Below are 19,620 nucleotides of genomic sequence, written 5' to 3'. Positions count from 1 at the left end.
CCCTGACCAATTCTATAGAACGACATGTGTTGATGACCTTGCAATGTCAGGTACCAATTACACGTGCACATTTTTGTTTTGATTGGATAGGACTGTAGTTTGTATGGCATCTTAAGAAGAAAACAAAGCAAACAATTATTGCCGTGAATACTCATACAATGTTGATTGGAAACCGGCAACGACGTATTGGGTATTGACAATACTGTCAGAGTCGTACACTAATCACACAAGAAAGTTGTCATATAGTGACAAGAAAACACATCATCAGTGACTTCAGGCTTGTTGGAGAGTGATTGAAAGGAGAGATGGTTGTACATATTTTCATGTTTTCATTATTGGAGACCATTGAAGTATTTGTGAGAGAGGGCCAAGACAAGATAGTTTACAAGTCACCAATATCGAGATACTGGGCTTTGATAGTTACATGTCCAGGCCTCTGCCTGACTCCCTTATCACTAGTTCAAAATCCTCCAATTCCCTTTCTGAAAGTACTGTAATATTTTTTATCCACAAGCAATCTATGGTTCAAAAGCTGGGTCTCTACAACTTAAATTAAAGGACAATTAATAGAGTCGAAGACATACAGCACAGAAACAGACCCTTCGGCCTAACTTGCTCATGCCTACTAGGATGTTGCATCTACACATCCCACCTGCCCGCGTTTCACATCTATCCCTCTAAAACGTTCATATCCATAAATATTTAAGCTTTAAATGCCTGAGGGAAATCACCTATTTTGGTAGAAATTGTTTTCCATTTTGATGTTAAACACTTTTGATGTGAAAAGTCAATTCTGTTTCTCTTTTCACACTTACTGACTGATTACTGATTGCTCAATCCAGCCGTTTCTGTCCATGTTTCAGATTTCCAGCATCTTCAGTCTTTTGATGTTCTGTCTCTGACTAAGAAAGTATCATATTTTTAAATAGCATTCTTCATTTAAGCTTTTTTGTCCACACAATCCATTTCTAATATTTCCCTTCTGTTGTTGTCCTACCAGTGATAACCACTTTTGCATGAGTGAATGACAATCAAAATATTCTTTATTCCAGTGTAGCCTTTGGCCTGTTGGGGATCATGTCTGTGTCTGACTGTTTTTGTTCTCCAATCATAAACTAAACTAACCATCTTCCATGTGTGCTTCAGTGCAGAGATTATTGAAGATGATGCTGTGTTTATATTTAATCTGTTATTTTTGCATCCCATTTTGCTTAAGTCCACAATCTCTTATAATTTGCAAGATTCAATTATTTACGGCAATCAATTGTTGTTTGATGCTATCATAACCATGGTACTTTTGTGCTTTTCTACTTTTTTCTGGCCAAGCAATCAAATGTTATCTTTTGATGGGGATATATTAATAATTAATCTGACTAAGGTCTCCTGTTAGTTTTCATAATGAACAAAGCAATTGTCAGACTATAGTCCCACTGCTCATTCTGTCTATTAATCTGATTCTTGTCAAAAAGTACACATCTAGATTTTCAATGCTGATGCCAACTTTCCTTTCTGTACAACTTGGAATGTGATGTGGTTGTCCGTGGTGGACAAATACCCATCCACCCTCCTCTCTATTTTATCGTGTACAATTAACTCAGTAGAATCACAAAATAATGATAGTCATTCATCATTGAAATGTTGCTATAACATCTAATTGAATAACTCCCAATTATGCCATTAGGCATATTAAACATTGTAGATGCACTTAAATGGTGATCACAAATGTGCTTAACCATACTTAAAACCACTCAAAAGGTCTCACAGCTACTTAAAAAACGCCCAACTATTAATAATTGGCGTTTATTGCTCTTAAGTGTTTAACTGCTTTAAACCAGTATTGGCAGCTTTGGATATATGGAAGTAATTAAAACCTGCTAAAGCTAACTATGAATGAAAGGTTAGCATTGATAATGGATATTAAAGCAAAAAAAAAAAGAGTTATTGCAATTAATTACCGCCTACGGACAGATACATTATTTTCCATTATTAAATGTAAATTTGCCGGTGGCAGTGAGTTAAATTATTCAACGAGACATTAGGTGTATTTATTGAAATGGGAAAAAAATGAAAAATGTTCAAAAGAAACATCAGATTTTTTGCAATTGTGGAAGAAACATCACTTGCACATGTAAGACATATTTTAGGAAGCAAGATAGTCCAGTAAGTAAAGATACAGACAAATACAAGGAAGAGACTTAATGATTGAGAAGCATGGGAAAGACAGCCTACAACTAAATTCTGTGGATAGGACAAATATGGAAAATTGATGAATGCATTATCATTTGTTACCCATTTGTGAAGATAATTAATAAATAAAGCATTCAATATTGCCACACGGGATTCAGATTTTGTTAACTTTTCTACTTTACATATCATATTTTTATTATATTAATATACTCTTATGAGAATGCCAATTTACAGTAGACCAAGGGCATAGTCAGGGTATTAAATTCAATTTTAACATATTTATTTTTCCACATGTAAACATTCAAACTTTCACAAGCAGAACAATTTACATTGTTTCTTCAGCAGGGTTGGCAAGTTGAAGAAAGAGACTTAGCTATGCATATTTCCCCCTCTGTTCGGGTTGCAAATACCAAAAATATAATAGAAGTTACACAACAAAACTTGAAGTCTTCTAATATCTTATTTCATACTTAGATTGTTAAATTAGGATAATAAAGGAAACTAATTTCTGCATAATAAATGCCTTGTCTAATCAGTTTTTAGCATATATTATATTGTGGCGCCATCGGATAGTCGGAAGAAGCGCGTGACTGAGGGGCGGGGGTTGGAGATTGAGTTAAAAAGGGAGGTTTTTTGTGTGTGCCTGGCAGAGCGTCACGCGGCCATTCTGAGCTCAGCCACACCGCTATTGCTTTAAAGTTTCTTCATATTTAATAAAGCTTTCTCTGGAGTTTACAACTATAAACAGTTCAAACAAAGTGACAATAAAAAAATATAATTAAATCATCTTGGATAAAACCCAAGGGAAGAATATAAAGAATCTAATAGAGAGATAGCAGAGACTCTTCAGAAGTAGGTGCATCGTTTGACCAAACACCATGAATTCTGTGAGTGCTGCTGAAGGATCTGTGAAGTAGTAGTAATGGGGAACAAATAATAGTAAGATTAAACGAGAACTTACCAGTTTGAAGTTTGATCGTTATTTTATGAGGAGTAACGTTGAGGGATTACGTGAAGAACCCCGCCAGGACGCATGCGTGTCATTCTTCAAAGCAGCGGTGTGAAATCACAGATAACTGTAATGACTAAACATAGTAAGATTAGAGAAGAGATACCAGTTAAGTATATGATCAAGGGTGGGAGCAGAGGGCACGTAATCCTTCAACGTTACTCCTCATAAAATAACGATCAAACTTCAAACTGGTAAATTCTCGTTTAATCTTACTATTTTACTTTGGAGTCACGTGAGTGACTACGTGAAGATTTTAAAGCTCTGTGATTTCATGCCGTGGAAACGAGTCCATGCATCACATCTGCCTTGATGACTGTAGGAGGAATTGTGTCAACATATTTTAGACATGAATCTGACATTGAAATCCATGAATTTATTAACACAAATTATAACCCCTATTTATGGGGTAATTAAATTACAGAACTTAAATTGTTTCTGCAAATGTTCCAGGTTTAATGACTGGTTTATGATAAAATAGTTGGAATGTTTTTTCCCCTGACCATCCTGCTGCCTTGAGGGTTTGGTCCATTGGTACATCCAACTGCATAGCTGCCGATGAGCTGCAGCCCTGGTGGAATGAGATTTAAAATATTAGTATCCACCCCAGCCTGTGTTAGAACCTGTTTCAGCCATCTTGAGATGGTCTGGACCGACACTCTTTTGTGTGGTTGCTTATGGCTGACTAAAAGTGCCTTCTCATTGCCTCTGATGATTTTCGTTTTCTCCATATATAACGACAAATGTTATACTATACAGAGACGATCATCTTAGGTAAGACCTAAATTCGATATTGAGGCCCGCTGATCCCTGTCTGTTCTGTTTCACTAATTCATAAATATGAAACGTAACGTTTTTAGATGAAGAAGTCATGTTGTCCAGTCTTAATTTATGTAATGACTGTACTCTTTGTGCCGTGACCAATGCCATTAGCATGACTGTTTTTAATGTCAGTCTATGTAGGGACAGAGCTGTTGCTGGAGACCAATTCCTGAGCATCTTCAGGACAATACTCACATCCCATATTTGGGAGTATCTGGATCTTGGGGGATTGGTATTAAAAATTCCCCTCATAAGTTTTGTTACCAGTGGGTGAGTCCCAGCAGAGTGACGCTCTGTTCCTTGCCATAGATAAGTCGATAAGGCACTTCTGGCGTAGTTGATGGCACTATAACTGAGCCCCTCATCATAATGGAGGCCTGCCAGGTATTCCAGAACAGACGGGATGTTCATATCTCTGTAGGTGATGCTGTTTTTGTTACAATTCATCTCCCACTTCCTGATATAGACCAGATACTGTTTTTTGGTGGACTGTCTTTGGGCTGCCGAAATCATGTTCACTGTTTGGTCCGTCAGTCCCAGCTGTAGTAGCTGAAGGGTTTCGTCAGTCCCAGCTGTAGTCTGAAGAAGGGTTTCGGCCCGAAACGTCGCCTATTTCCTTCGCTCCATAGATGCTGCTGCACCCGCTGAGTTTCCCCAGCAATTTTGTGTACCTCCAGCTGTAGTAGAGGTATTTTTAAACTCAAATAGTTATGGCATGGGTGGCTATCCCTTGTTACGGGATGAACCAACAAGTCTGGTCTATTCGGGATGGTGATACATGGTTCTAATACCATGTTCATTATCACTGGGAACCATGGTTGAGTAGGCCAATCGGGTACTACCAAAATACCAGACGCAGAGTCCTGCTGTATTTTCCTTAATACCCAACTGATGAGGCAGAAAGGAGGGAATGCATAAATAAACAATTTCCCCCCCAATGCAACGAAAATGCATCTGTCGCCGCTGCCCCAGGGTCTGGTTCCCATGAAACATAATTTGATAACTGGTGATTAAGCCTGGATGCGAATAGATCGATATCTGGTGTTCCATATCGTGCTGTAATATCAGCAAATACTTTTTATCCAACATCCATTCGGTGTTTTCATTAAATTTGTGTGACCTGGTGTCTGCCACTAAATTTAGTTTACTTGGTAGGTAAGTAACTGATATCCAAATATCTCTCTGGATACACCACTGCCAAATTGTATTAGCCAGATTGTCACATGATGTCGATTTGTTTCCACCCATGTGGTTGATATATGCTACCACGGTGGTATTGTCAATCTGTAGTCTAACATGCTGGTGATATGACCCAGTACAATATGACTTTAGGCCATAGAATGCGCCCAACATTTCCAGGTAGTTTATGCCCAGTGTTAGTAATAATGATGCATCCTGAGCAGTACATCTACCTCCACAGCTGGAGATGGAATTGGTGGCACCCCAACCAAGTGAACTGGCATCAGTTTGTAGCAGCATATAAGGGTTACTGACAATGATTGGATTGAAACAAAGCCAAATGTTATCTATCCACCATTTTGGTTCCATTATAGCTTTGATTGGTAGCTGCATTGGTCTGTCAAAATGACCAGCATTGATTTTGAGTGCTTGTATTTTTGCTCTCTGTAAATTTTGGTAATGTAAAGGTCCAAATTGTGTGGCTGGAAAAGCAGCCACCATTTTGTCAATTACTTTTGCTACCAATCTGATGGACGGTTACTGATGTCAATGAGGTTATTGCAAGCCTCTATTAAGTCTATAGCCTTTCCCTCTGGCAAAGTCACCGACATGTGAACTGAGTCAATTGTGAACCCCAAATAGTCCATAGTAGTGGAAGGCGTTAATTTAGATTTAACTGGATGGATAATAAACCCTAGTTTCAAATAACTGTTTTGTGGCTGTTAGTTTGTTTGGCCAATTCCAAAGTTTTGCCCACAATAAGTATGTCATCTAGATATGCCATGACCATGTGTTTTGTTTCTGTAGAAACGCTAGGGCTGGTTCCAAAATTTTTGTGAACAGCCTGGGGCTGATGATAACCCATTTGGTAGTGCTGTATACTGCCAGCGCTGTCCCATCCAGTTGAATTTTAAATAACATCTGTGGTCACCTCGTATAGGCACTGAATAGTAAGCATCTTTTAAATCGATGCTGGCCATGAAGTAACCTTTGGAAATTAATTGTTTAGCAGTAACAAAGGTTTCCATTTTGAAATGAATATATTGTACAAATGTATTCAATTTGGTCAGATCTATGATGATGCGACATCCACCATCTTTTTGTTTTTGGTAAATATATTGGACACGAATTCTAGTGGTTCGTGTTGGGTTTTTTCAATTACACCTTTGCTCCATGCATTCAGAAAGGAGTGTATTCTCCCCCCCCCAACCTCCATGCTCCCTGTATTTTGTAGGGAACCAGACCCACCTACCTCCATAGTTACCAGTGGCAGGTTTACTTCTTTTTGTAAGTTCTTCGCTGATGTTGATGCGCTGGTGTCTGGATTTGTGGTTTGGTTGACGTTGGAGGTCCGCGTATTTTCCAGGAAGGCCAGCCTGGGCCATGGCCTAAAAAAGACTCATGTTTTGTGTACCGGGCCTTCGAGCTTTCACCAGTCGGTCTTGCTCTACTGGTGGGTGCGTAGGGGTGCTGTCTATGGCTGTAGTGGGTTTTTGATGGAGTCCCTTTTATTAGTCCCAGGGTTTTTGCTTCCTCATCGAGCTCCTTGACTTGCTTCGATAGGTTGCCTCCAAATAGTAATATCGGTGTCTTGATGTGGTGTCCAGTACAGCCTGTTCTTGTAGCTGGTTAAGAGACATATAGTCTATACTGGCAGCTAGCTTTTGCTCCAGGTTTTGGCCAGTCTGGTCTGGCTGTATGAAGTTGGACACCATTTCCAGTAGGTGTTCTTGTTCCTGCACCCCCTGCACACTTGACTTTTCTTCTGCGAACACCTCTTCCAGATCAGCCCAGAACTGACCTGCAGTGCTCCCCTCTGATGAGGTAGAAGCACTGTGCAGCCCTTCAAGAGGTACTGCTGTGGGTTTGCATTAGAGCCCACTGTGACCCGACTCCATCTCCCGGAGCCTGTCACGTTGGAGCAAATGCTCCACACACCGCTCCATCCGGCTCCAGCGCTCACGGTCGCTGGCCGCCCGCGGCTGCTCAAAGTCGGACTCTTCTGAGTCCACGACTTTGATGGTTTTTTGACTTGCCTTACCGCCTGGCCGCGGAGTGGATCTGGCTGGTGCGGAGGCGACATCGGGCACAGCTTATCCCATTATAGGTGATTCAAGTGCCGCTGGCCGCTGCTAGCCCACCAGTTTTGTCGCAGCCCATTGGTTTCTCCACCTGTAATCAGCATGGGAAAACACAAAAAGACCGCAGCTCTTACCTGCAGGTCCTGGGTTTAAATTGTCGCTACGGGGGAACATCGTTCCACCTCGCCTCCTGCCGTTTTCGACTTGTCAAAAGTCGACGGCCCCATCTGAATAGTCTCCCACCCGGCCGTGGTGTTCTGGCCGGCGCGGGACCAAATGTCGGCACAGATGATCCCTTACGGGGCTTGTGCCCTCAGCTGCTGCTGGCTCCCGCAACTTTGCGGTCCTCCCCAGCCAGCTTTACTCGCAGCACTTGTGGATACTATTTTGTCCAGCTTCCCCCCCTGTGTAAAAACAGCGCGGGGACAAAAACTACCGCAGAGTAAATCACTTACCTGCAGATCGCGGTTTCAAACTTACCGCTGCGGGGGAACGCTCCACCCCGCCTGTCGTTTCGCAAGCTTGAAAGCGATATGATACGCATGCGTCCTGGCGGGGTTCTTCACGTAGTCACTCACGTGACTCCGAAGTAAAATGGTAGATTAACAATAAATGTTTTGCATCAGTCTTCACAGTGGAAGATACCTGTAATGTGCCAGAAATTCAAGAGAGTCAGGGGGCAGAAGTGAGTGCAGTTGTTAATACTGAGGAAAATGTGCTTGGGAAACTGAAAGGTCTGAAGTGGATACCTGGACCAGATGGACTACACCCAAGGGTTCTGGAAGAGGTAGCATTGTTGTGATTGTGGAGGCATTAATAGTGATCTTTTAAGAATCACTGGAGTTAAGACTGAAAATTGCAAATGTTCCTCCACTGTTTAAGAAAAGAGCGAGACAAAAGAAAGGAAATTATAGGCCAGGTCGTCTGACTTCTGCGGTTGGTAAAATTTTAGAGTCCATTATTAAGGATGAGGTTTCAGGGTATTTGGAAGCACATAACATAATAGGACTGACTTGAAACGTCACCTATTCCTTTTCTCCAGAGATGATGTCTGACCCATTGAGTTACACCAGCTTTTTGTGTCCATTCTAGGCTGAAGTCAGCATGGTTTTGTGAAGGGGAAATCTTGCCTGACAAATCTGTTGGAAATTTTTGAGGAAGTAATAAGCACGATAGACAAAGGAGAGTCAGTGGATTTTGTTTCTTATACTTTCAGAAGGTCTTTGATAAGGTGCCACACGAGAGGCTGCTAAACAAGATAGGAACCCATAGTATTAGAGGCAAGGTATTAGCATGGATAGAAGATTGGCTGATTGGCAGAAGGCAAAGAATGGGATTAAAGGGGGCCTTTTCTAGTTGGCTACTAGTGACTAGTGGCACTCCGCAGTTGTCAGTTTTGGGGTCTTCTAATTTTCATGTTACATGTTAATGAACTGGACGATGGAATTGATGGCTTTGTGGTCAAGTTTGTGGATGGTACTAAGATAGGTGGAAGGGCAGGTAGCGTTGATTAAGCAGGATGTCTGCAGAAGGACCTGGAAGAGGTTGAGAGAGGTGCACACTGCTTTATACATGGAGAGAGGATTTGGAAATCAAAGGTGCAAATAGATTTGGGAGAGCTAGTACAGGATTTCCAAAGGGGTTAAATTGCAAATTGAGTCAGTGGTTAGTTTAGTTTATTATTATCATGTGTAATGAGGTACAGTGAAAAGCTTATTTGTTGCATGCTATCCAGTCAGTAGAAAGACCATGCATTAGGTATGTTGCAAAACCTACCTTAAGCGTCGCTGCAGATCTGTCCAAGCCCGTGTGCTCGATTTTGGCGCCGTTGAGAGGGGGGCGGGTTTAAAACGCGATTTTCCCTAGGCTATTCAAATCGAGGTTGTTCAGCCTACTTAGTTGCTGACGAAAAATCGCTGGGAGATTCTTTCGCTGGAGCTATTTTTAAATTTAATTAGTTCATTTAATTGTTATAGTAGGTTAAAAATTATCCTCTAAACCCGCGACCGCCGACAACGGGACGGATCTCATTCAGGGGACAAAGGAAGGTAGGTTGTTTATTTTTACATTAAAAAGGGCTTCTTAAGATCCCTTTATACAAAGTTTTATGTTGCGAGTAGCCCCATTAAATCCCGCAGTATTTTTCTGGGCATTTGGGGTACAAATTCACTGCAATGGGAACGTTCTAGACCAGCGCGTTTCACAGAGTTCCACAGGATCCCACTCGAAAGCTGATTTAAATGGCCATTAATTTACAGCAATTGAACACTAAATTCCTTCCATTTGGCCTATAAATTAATGTAAATGAGATTTAAAAATCATGTTTTATTGTGAATTATTTGTGAATGTTATTTGGACACTTAGGCTATTTAAAAATTTTAATCTTTTCTTAAGAAATGGATAGATGTTTAGATCTAGTAATTGAAGTTTGGAAGTAGCTACAATTGGGTAACTAATTATATGCTTTAATTTCAGGTCATCCAAGTAAGATTGTTTCATATTTGTTTCAGAATGCTTCAATCTATAATAACTGAAAATTTCTTTCAGTTCTCTTAATTTTTAAGAAAGTCATGGCCATTTCACTGTCCTCGATCACAGCTTTTGTGTTAAGTCAATGGAAAATCCATAGGGAACAAGATGCTAATTTCTGAGTATGTAAATGGCCATAACTTTTTTAATACTGAAGATATGAAAGTGAATTAGGTGACAAATTACTTATTTTTGTGCTTTATCTGATGGGATAAATTGCAGACTTGATTTTTAAAATCTCAAAATTTTGTAACATTGCTACATACCTGTACATGATAACAATCAAGCCATCCACAGTGTACAGATGGATAAATGGAACAACTTTTAGTGCAAGATAAAGTCAGATTAAAGATAGTCTGAGGATCTCCAATGAGGCCAGGACCGGTCTCTAGTTTGTGTTAGGATGGTTCAGTTGCATCGTTACAGCTGAAAAAAAATCTGGAGTGTATGCATTTTCAAACTTCTGTACCTTTTGCTTGATGGGAGAGGGGTGAAGAAGGAGTGAAACCTGTCCTTGATTATACTGGTGGCCTTTTTGAGGTAGCATGAAGTGTAGATGAAGTCAATGGAAGGGAGGTTGGTTTGCTCGATGTTCTGGGCTACGTCCACAGCTCTCTACAATTTCTTGTGGTCCTGGATGGAGTTGTTTCTAAACCACGCTGTGATGCAGCCTGATAAATTGCTTTCTACAGCGCATCTGGAGAAGTTGGTGAGAGTTGTTGGGGACATTCTGAACTTACTAAGCCTTCTAAGGAAGTAGAGACATTGGTGTGCTTTCTTGGCCATTGCTTCGATATGGCTAATCCAGGACAAGTTGCTGGTGATATTTACCCCTAAGAACTTGAAGCTTTCAACCATCACTACCTTGGCGCCATCAATGTGTGCCGGGGTTTGCTTCCTAAAGTTGATCATAATCTCCTTTGTCTGCTGACATTGAGGGAAAGGTCTTGGCACCAGGTTACGAGGTTCTCAGTCTCCTTCCTGTACCCTGTCTCATCATCTGCAAAGACCCAAAGCCATCTGGCCTTTGGAAAATATCATATTGTTTAATTCCATAACTTGATAGCTTAGTATGGTTTACGCTTGCTTCTTTACTAATACTTGCTCTTAGCTCTGAGGCTGTCAGGCTGCTAAATTTTCATATTCTGGAGTGCTGTATCAAAGGCTCACCATTTACACTTTTGACATCCATAAAAATGAGGTGGTCAAGTTTTAAGAGCAATCTTGCAGAAGAAGGCAAAATCTTAAAATCTAAGCTAGCTATTGAAGAGGGGAGGATTGATACAAATTCCTCAAAATGATAGATACAAAATGCTGGAGTAACTCAGTGGGACAGGCAGCATCTCTGGAGAGAAGAAACGGGTAACTTTTCGGATCAAGACGCTTCTTCATGGTGCTGGATGCAACATCATTTGAAATTTTCAAGGCTATGATTGATCTTTGTTAGATTGTGGCATCAAAAGATGGAACAGAAGAAGGGGTTGAGACAATTCTTGAATAATCTAATCAAGTGGAGGAATAGACTTGAAGGACTGAATGGACTGGATATAATTTTTTACTTGTCAGACAGAATTATAATCATGGGCAAGTTTTCATTGATCGGTTATTTTTCTTTAGAAGATAAAACAACCAAGAACGAATATTACAATGAACACATCCTCTATTGCATTTAGACTGCTGGTCCATTGAAAATGGCTTTCCAATTGCCAGAGAACATAACAAGTTTTTCAAAATGTTTGAAGTAAAATGCAAAGAATCCTTATTATTTGCATTTTTTGATGTTTAGGTATAGACCAGTGAGCCAAACATGGTGGTAGGAAAGTAAATTGAAGAGTATTCTGAGGAATAAGACATACATACATTTGGAGAAACAGGCATTGATTAGGGATAGTCAGCATCGTTTTGTGTGTTGGAGATTGCAACTCATGAAATTGATTGGGTTCATTGAAGAGGAACCAAGAAGATTGATGAGGGCAGGATCACAGTTGTAACCTACAGGGACTTCTGCAAGGCTTTTGATAGAACACCATCACCCCACAGAGACTTGTGGAGAAACTAACCCTGCTGGGCCTCAACACCACCCTGTGTCACTGGATCTTGGACTTTCTGACAGAGAGACCGCAGTCAGTCCGTGTTGGCAAGAACACTTCAGGCTCGATCACGCTGAGCACCGGCTCCCCTCAAGGCTGTGTGCTCAGCCCGCTGTTGTTCACATTGCTCACACATGACTGTGCTGCCAGATTCAGGGACAATAAGATCATAAAATTCGCGGATGACACAACAGTGGTGGGACTCATCAGCGGAGATGACGAATCAATGTACAGGGAGGAAGTAAAACACCTAGTGGACTGGTGCGGCAAAAATAATCTAGAATTAAATGTCGACAAAACGAAGGAGATGGTTGTCGACTTCAGGAGGGCGCAGCCAAAGCATACACCCCTCAACATCAGTGGCACTACAGTGGAGAGAGTGGAGAGCATAAAGTTCCCTCGGTGTGCAAATTACAGACAAGCCTCACCTGGTCCAGGAACACCACTGGGACCGTCAAAACGGGCCCATCAGCGACTGCACTTCCTGAGGAAACTAAAACAGGCCTCACTCCCCCACCAACATCCTCAGGACTTTCTACAGGGTACGGTTGGAGTCTGTACTCACGTACTGCATAAAAATACGTGGTACTCCACCTGCAACTGCTCGGACAGGAAGGCTCTGCAGAGGGTAGTGAGGGGAGCAGAGAGGATCATTGGCGTCTCCCTACCCTCGGTACAAGAACTGTTCCAGAGCCGCTGTCTGAAAAAAGCTTAGAGAATTGCTAAGGACAAACTGCACCCCCTCCACATACACCTGGATCTCCTGCCATCAGGCAAGAGATATCGAAGCATCAAAGCCCGGACTACAAGACTGCTAAACAGCTTCCTACCACAGGCTGTGAGGCTGCGAAACAGTCACCCTGTACTCAGTCACTTGATTCTGCGGCTGGCACGGACACTTTAATAACTGGCACTGGCCACTTTAATAACTGGCACTGGCCACTCAAATCAGCTGCCCCGGACATTTTATGATTGGTTTTATTGTATTTTAACGTTGTGTTTTTACCTGCTTTTAACTATTTATACTGTTCCATCAGGGACTGGATTGTTTTTAGTATTATGTGTGAAATGTTTTAAATTTCATGTGCGATGCTCCGCTATTCCCTGGGAAACGTCTTTTCATTTTGCACTGTACAACTGTTGCTTGCAAGATGACAATAAAGGTTGATTGATTGATTGATTGATTGATTGATTGATTGATAAGGTTCTGGCTGGTAGGCTGCTCTGGAAATGTAGATCTCATGAGATCCATGGAGAGCTAGTTAACTGCATACAGTATTGTCTTCATGGTAGGAAGCAGAGAGTGGTGGATGGTTGTTTTTCGGACTGGAGGCCTGCGACTAGTGGAGTGCCACTAATGATCACGGTGATCACCCCAGGAATCGGTGCTGGACAAATTGCTGTTTGTCATCTCTATTAATTATTTGGATGAGAATGTACAAGACATGTTCAGTAAATTTGCCGATGACACTCGAGTAGGTGGTATCGTGGACAGTGAAGATGGTTATCAAGAATTACACCAAGATCTTCATCAGCTGGGCAAGTGGGCCAAGGAATTGCTGATGGAATTTAATTCAGGTAAGTGTGAGGTGTTGTATATTTGGATTCACGCTGAATTGTAGGTCCGTTGGGAGTGTTGCTGAGCAAAAGGATGTAAGCATTTACATAGTTTACTGAAAGTGGTGTCACATGCAGACAAAGTGGTGAAGAAGCATTGTGTCAATCAGTTAGGGAATTGAGTATAGAAGTTGTACAACACATTGCTGAGGTTGCACTTGGGATATTGTGTTCAATTTTGATCACGAGTGAAAGAAAGATGCTATTATGTTGGAAAAACCAACCCAAAAGATGATTTACAAGGATATTGCCAGGATACTAGGGTCAGAACTAAAAGGAGATATTGGCCAGGTTCGGACTTTATTCCTTGGAGCCTTGGATGCTGAGGGGTGATCCTATGGACCTGTATAAAATCCTGGTGAATGGACATCTTTTTCCACAGGGAAAAAAAAAATCAAGATCTCGAGGACATGGGTAGAAGGTGAGGGAGGATAGATTCAGTGTATTTTCGTTTATTTTAGTTTAGTTAGAGTCATAGATAAAGTCATAGAGTGATACAGTGTGGAAACAGGCCCTTTGGCTTAACTCGCCCACACCGGCCAACAATGTCCCAACTACACTAGTCCCGCTTCCCTGTGCTTGGTCTATATCCCTCCAAACCTGTCCTATCCATGTACCTATCTAATTGTTTCTTAAACGATGGGATAGTCCCAGCTTCAACTACTTCCTCAGGCAGCTTGTTCCATACACCTACCACCCTTTATTTGAAAAAGTTACCCCTCAGATTCCTATTAAATCTTTTCCCCTTCACCTTGAACCTATGTCCTCTGGTCCTCGATTCCCCTGTTCTGGGCAAATGATTTGGTGCATCTACCCAATCTATTCCTCTCACGATTTTGTATACTATAAGATATCCCCTTGAAAGAGCTAATAGTCAAATCTAAAATGGAGTCGTTCCTCCACAAAAGTATGGACTAGTAGAACAAAGGAATGGCTCAGTGCCATGTCTGAATGACTGTAAATTATATGAAACACAATATTCTCTCTCCCCCCCTCCGCACTCTCTAAAGGACTGTGTCAGCCGTCTTTTACCTTCCTGTTCATCGCGGGTGTGAATTGCAGAAAGCGCTCTCCCGCTTTCCCTGGCCCCGCCTTTGCGATGTGTGTGTGTGTGTGTGTGTGTGTGTGTGTGTGTGTGTGTGTGTGTGTGTGTGTGTGTGTGTGTGTGTGTGTGTGTGTGTGTGTGTGTGCGTGCGTGCGCGCAGATGGTCGATCTGGCACGCGGTTTCATCGCTGACGGTCGATCCAGCTTGAGGTTTTTCAGGCAAATGCCCTCGAGCATGAAGGTCGAAGACAGTCGCTGAAACGTTGTGTTAGTGGGACAGGCCCTCTAGGGGCACCTCAGGAATGTAAGTGGCAATTTTTTCACACGGAATGTGGTGGGTATATGGAAAGAGCTGCCAGAGGAAGTTGTTGAGGCAGGTACAATAACAATATTAAAAAGACATTTGGACAGGTAGAAACATAGAAAATAGGTGCAGGAGTAGACCATTCGGCCCATCGAGCCAGCACCGCCATTCAATATAATCATGGCTGATCATCCAAAATCAGTACCCCATTCCTGCTTGTTCCCTGTATCCCTTGATAGGTACCTGGATGGGGAAGGTCCTGAACCAAACGGGGGCAAATGGGATTATCGTAGACTTGGCATCTTTGTCAACATGACGAGTGAGGCAGAAGGGCCCATTACAGTGCTGTATGACTCCATGAATGATGTTTGAAATAGTTACAGGGTCCTTTCCTTAACACTTAGAGTTATTGAAAATGTTTTGCAAAGCTAGGCAGTACTGAAGGGAGAAGCGTCTTTGAAAGTCAAATATGGTAACAATTCATGAAGGACCAGAATTACAAAGGCAACCTCTTTCCTGAAACTAGAATACGAACAATCAAATGTTATGTATCTGGACAAGATTTTAGATTAGTTTGTTTCTTTTTGACCCTAGTTGGATAGCTACTGTATGCCCTTAAAATCATGCCGTGTGTCACAGTTGCACATATATAATATGCCATCAAAGAATAATGTCCAACAATCAACCAAAACCATCTTCTTGACAAGATTTTCACATTTCAATAAATAAATTATAACTTCAACCTTTGTTCCCATGCATTATTCATGCCTTTTAAAATGTAATATGTAGAACCAATAACTGATTCATCTGTACTCAGAATGTTAATGACTGTCACATAAAGTACTGTTTTAGATAAATATTTTTTCCAGTAGATTCCAGATGTCTTTCAGAAACTAAATTACCGAGACAAACTCAGATTTATCATTCAACATAGTTCAGTTATATTGAAATTATAAAATATAGCTCTGAACAGTAGTCTAAACAAATCAACCATTGTTATGAAGTCACAAATTAATGAAGCCATTTCACTTCATCTTCCTCTCCTTCCTCATAGGTTGTTCCTGGGGATTGATGAAGCTTGCAGACTCTGCCACATGTGAGGCTTGACTTACCAAACAGGTGGGTAGTTTGGGATATATTTACACTGGATTTTTCTGTGCACCCAATGCATAGACTTAAGGTTCTCAGCGCATTGGTCATGACCCAGAGATTTTTGACAGTCAGTGGGTAGCATACACTATTCATCATTTGAAAATATCCTTGGATCATTTCCTTGAATCATTTTCATGTTGACTTAGTAATATCTTGCTATGGCAGAGTTCAGAAAATTGTGTGTCTGTTTCATGAGTCTGGTATCTGGTGAGTATAAGAGTCAGAAAGTCATGTTGCAACTGATAAGGCTTTGGTTAGGCTGTATTTGTAGTACTGTGTGCATTTCCGGTTGGCCCATTACAAGAATGATGGGAAGGCTTAGGAGAGTACAAAAATGATTCCCACTGTGCATGATATTAGAGGGTATTAGCTAACTTTGTTGGGCAAACTTTGATTGTTTTCCCTGAAGACGACAGAAGATCCCATAGAAGTTAAAAAAAAATTATGAGAGACATGGATAATGTGGACATTCAAATTCCTTAATCCAGGTTGGAAATGTCAAAGACTAGAGTCATTTAGAAGAGAAACAGGTCCTTCGGCCCAACACGTGCATACTGGCCAAGGTGTCCCATCTAAGCTAGTCCCATTTCCCTGCATTTGGTCCATTTTCCTCCAAACCTTTCCTATCCATGTACTGGTCCAAATATATTTTAAATATTGTTGCTGTATTTGTCTCAACTACTACTCTGTCAGCTTGTTTCATATACCTACTACCCTCTGAAAGAGCATACCTTTAAGGCCTGAAGGGGAATGTTTAAAGGAAATGTTTGGGACAACCTTTTTTCTTTTACAAAGAAAGTGGTGGGTGCCTGGAACACGGCGGAGGAGGCAGATATGACAATGGTGTTTAAGAGGCTTTTAGATAGACAGGGTTATATAGGAATGGAGAGAGATAGATCACAAGGAAGCCAGAGGCATGGAGGAGTCTAATTTTAACTTGGCATCATGTTTTGGCACATGTTTTGGTCTGAATGGCCTGTACTTGTGCTGTACTGTTCTATGTCTATGTTCACTATCTATGTTGTCAGGCATTTAAATGATGTGGCCTGTTTCCGGACCTCATAAGTTCACAATCAGAGGAGCAGAATTAAGTCATTTGCCCCATCAAGTCTATTCTGCCATTCAATCATGGCTGTTCTATCTTTCCTTCTCAACCCCATTCACGTGCCTTCTCCCCCAAACCTTTGACTGGATATCCATGGATCCTCGATGCTGGAAATGCTGCCCTGGGTGAGGACATTGATAGAATTTGGGGGATTTTGTGATATTTTCGAGCTGCGGGGTAACCGAGGAGACACGTGCGAGGGCCTCATTTATGATGGGAGAGGGGATCCCCGTTCCCTAAATAATGAGGACATGTCGAATGTCCTGATATGGAACACCTCATCTTGGGCACAGAGATGCGTATGCGTAATTGATGATCCGCGGATACGGTGGGTTCAAGTTAATTTGCTACTCCCATGTCCATGCAAATGGTGACATAAGTTCATAGGTCATAGGAACCGAATTAGGTCATTCAGCTCATCGAGTCTACTCTGCCATTCAATCATGGCTGATCTATCTTTCCTTCATAATCCCACTCTCCTACCTTCTCCCCGTAACCGTTGACACCATTACTAATCATGAACCTGTCAATCTCTGCTTTAAAAATACCCAATGACTTGGCCTCTACAGCTGTCTGTGGCAAGGAATTCCACAGATTCACCACCTGGCTAAAGAAATTAATTGTTCTCCTTTCTAGAGGTATATCCTTTTATTCTGATTCTGTGCATTCTGGTCCTAGACTCTCCCATTAGTGGAAACATCCTTTCCACATACACGCCACCCAAGAATTTTACTATTCAATAAGTTTCAATGAGTTACCCCTTCATCCTTGTAAACTCCATCGAGTACGGGCTCAGACCTGTCAAATGCTCATCATATGTTAACCCAATCATCCCCGGGATCATTCCTGTAACCTCCTCCGGATCCTCTCCAAAGCTCGTGCATCCCTCCACAGATTTTGGACCCAAAACTGCTCACAATACTCTAAATGTGGTTTGACCAGTGCCTTATAAAGCCTCAGCTTTGCATCCCTACTGGTTGATTGTGATTGGGTTCAATTATGGTGTGCAGTGGTGCGTTACATGGGACTGGAGTGATAAAGTGAATTTTGAGGTAGAATTTTTTAATGGGAGATCGTGGCCTTCATCATTTAATAAAAACGTGGCATCATTTTTTTTTCTGGAAGGGATCACCAGAGAGAAGAATGCAAATCCAAATTAGAGTTGGTGTAATTTTCAAGAGCAACCTTATTGAATAAATGCAGACTTATTCATGAACAGTCCAAAACTTAAAGCACATTGCAGGCTGAATGGAAAAATAATTGATTGTGTAACTTGCACTCAACTTCCTCCATGGAGGATGATAACACTTTATATTTATATTTGACCAGTGCAAAGTATCTATGGAGTACTGTGGTAGAAATATAACTTCCTCTTTGTGATGCAGTTTTCCCCACCGTTGTTAAACATATCATGGTTGGAATCATACATAATTCATTATATTGCAGCTAGCAGATTAACAGTGGGGAATGAAATGTTCACTGCATGTTTCATTGGTGAATTTAGAATGCTATGAAATTGATATTCCCCGTTTCATTTCAAGTTGGTATACAATAGTAAGTCTGAATGACTTTCACAGTTAATGAAGCCTGCGTGAATGCTGGTCACTCATAACGTTATGTGATGCCATGTTGCCTCATGGATAACACTCTTGGTTTCCTCGTGAGATCCCCATAATCACAGAAGCTGGTCTACAATCAATTTATTTCACTTCAAGAGATATCAAGAAATGCCAGAGAGAACTGAGCTGTGGGACCAGACAACATCTGGAGTAAATTGTGGTGAAGATTGAAGACTTGTGTGACACGGCTCGTAAACACTAGCAATGACCAGAGTGAAAACCTCAAAAGGAAAAGAGTAGTGTGCAGAAAAAGGCAAACGCAACAACCATTCTTCCCCATGGACAATATATTCCCATTCTTTTATCATTGCCAGGCGATAATACCTTGGATAACTCTAACTCAATAATATTGCAGTAGCCAAATTCAAAACAAAGGACCTTGTGGGTTCAAGAAGGTGTATGACCAGCACTTTCTAAAGGGCATTTGGAGGGCAAAAATTGATGTTTCTTGACAGTGATCTCTCCAGTTTGAAAAATGATTTAAAAAAAATTGCAGTTTTTTTCTGTATCCTCACTTCACCTCTAAACCATATTTCTGCAGGAGCAGAATATTCAGTGACACACTCGGTGCTTTGGTTAATTACTCCAGTCAAGTCATTAAGGAACAATCAGGTTATACACTGTCCTTTTATGAACCTGGTATTCTTTTTGAGAAATTATCTGACTTCTTTCTGAATATTAACATTTAAATCCAATTCTGGCTATTATAATCGAAAATAGTTCATGAACATTTGATGTAAATTCATATTGATAATACCCACTAGGCAGGGAGAGGGATGATGTCTTGCAAAATAAATTTCGAGTGGTTGGTAGAACTATCGGATATTACTGTGTACATGCTGATGAGGAAATAAATAGATCATGCAGTGAAATTTATGGCT

Source organism: Amblyraja radiata, chromosome 16, assembly GCF_010909765.2.
Source record: "Amblyraja radiata isolate CabotCenter1 chromosome 16, sAmbRad1.1.pri, whole genome shotgun sequence".
Classification (NCBI taxonomy): Eukaryota; Metazoa; Chordata; class Chondrichthyes; order Rajiformes; family Rajidae; genus Amblyraja; species Amblyraja radiata.
This window is presented reverse-complemented; position numbering follows the sequence as displayed.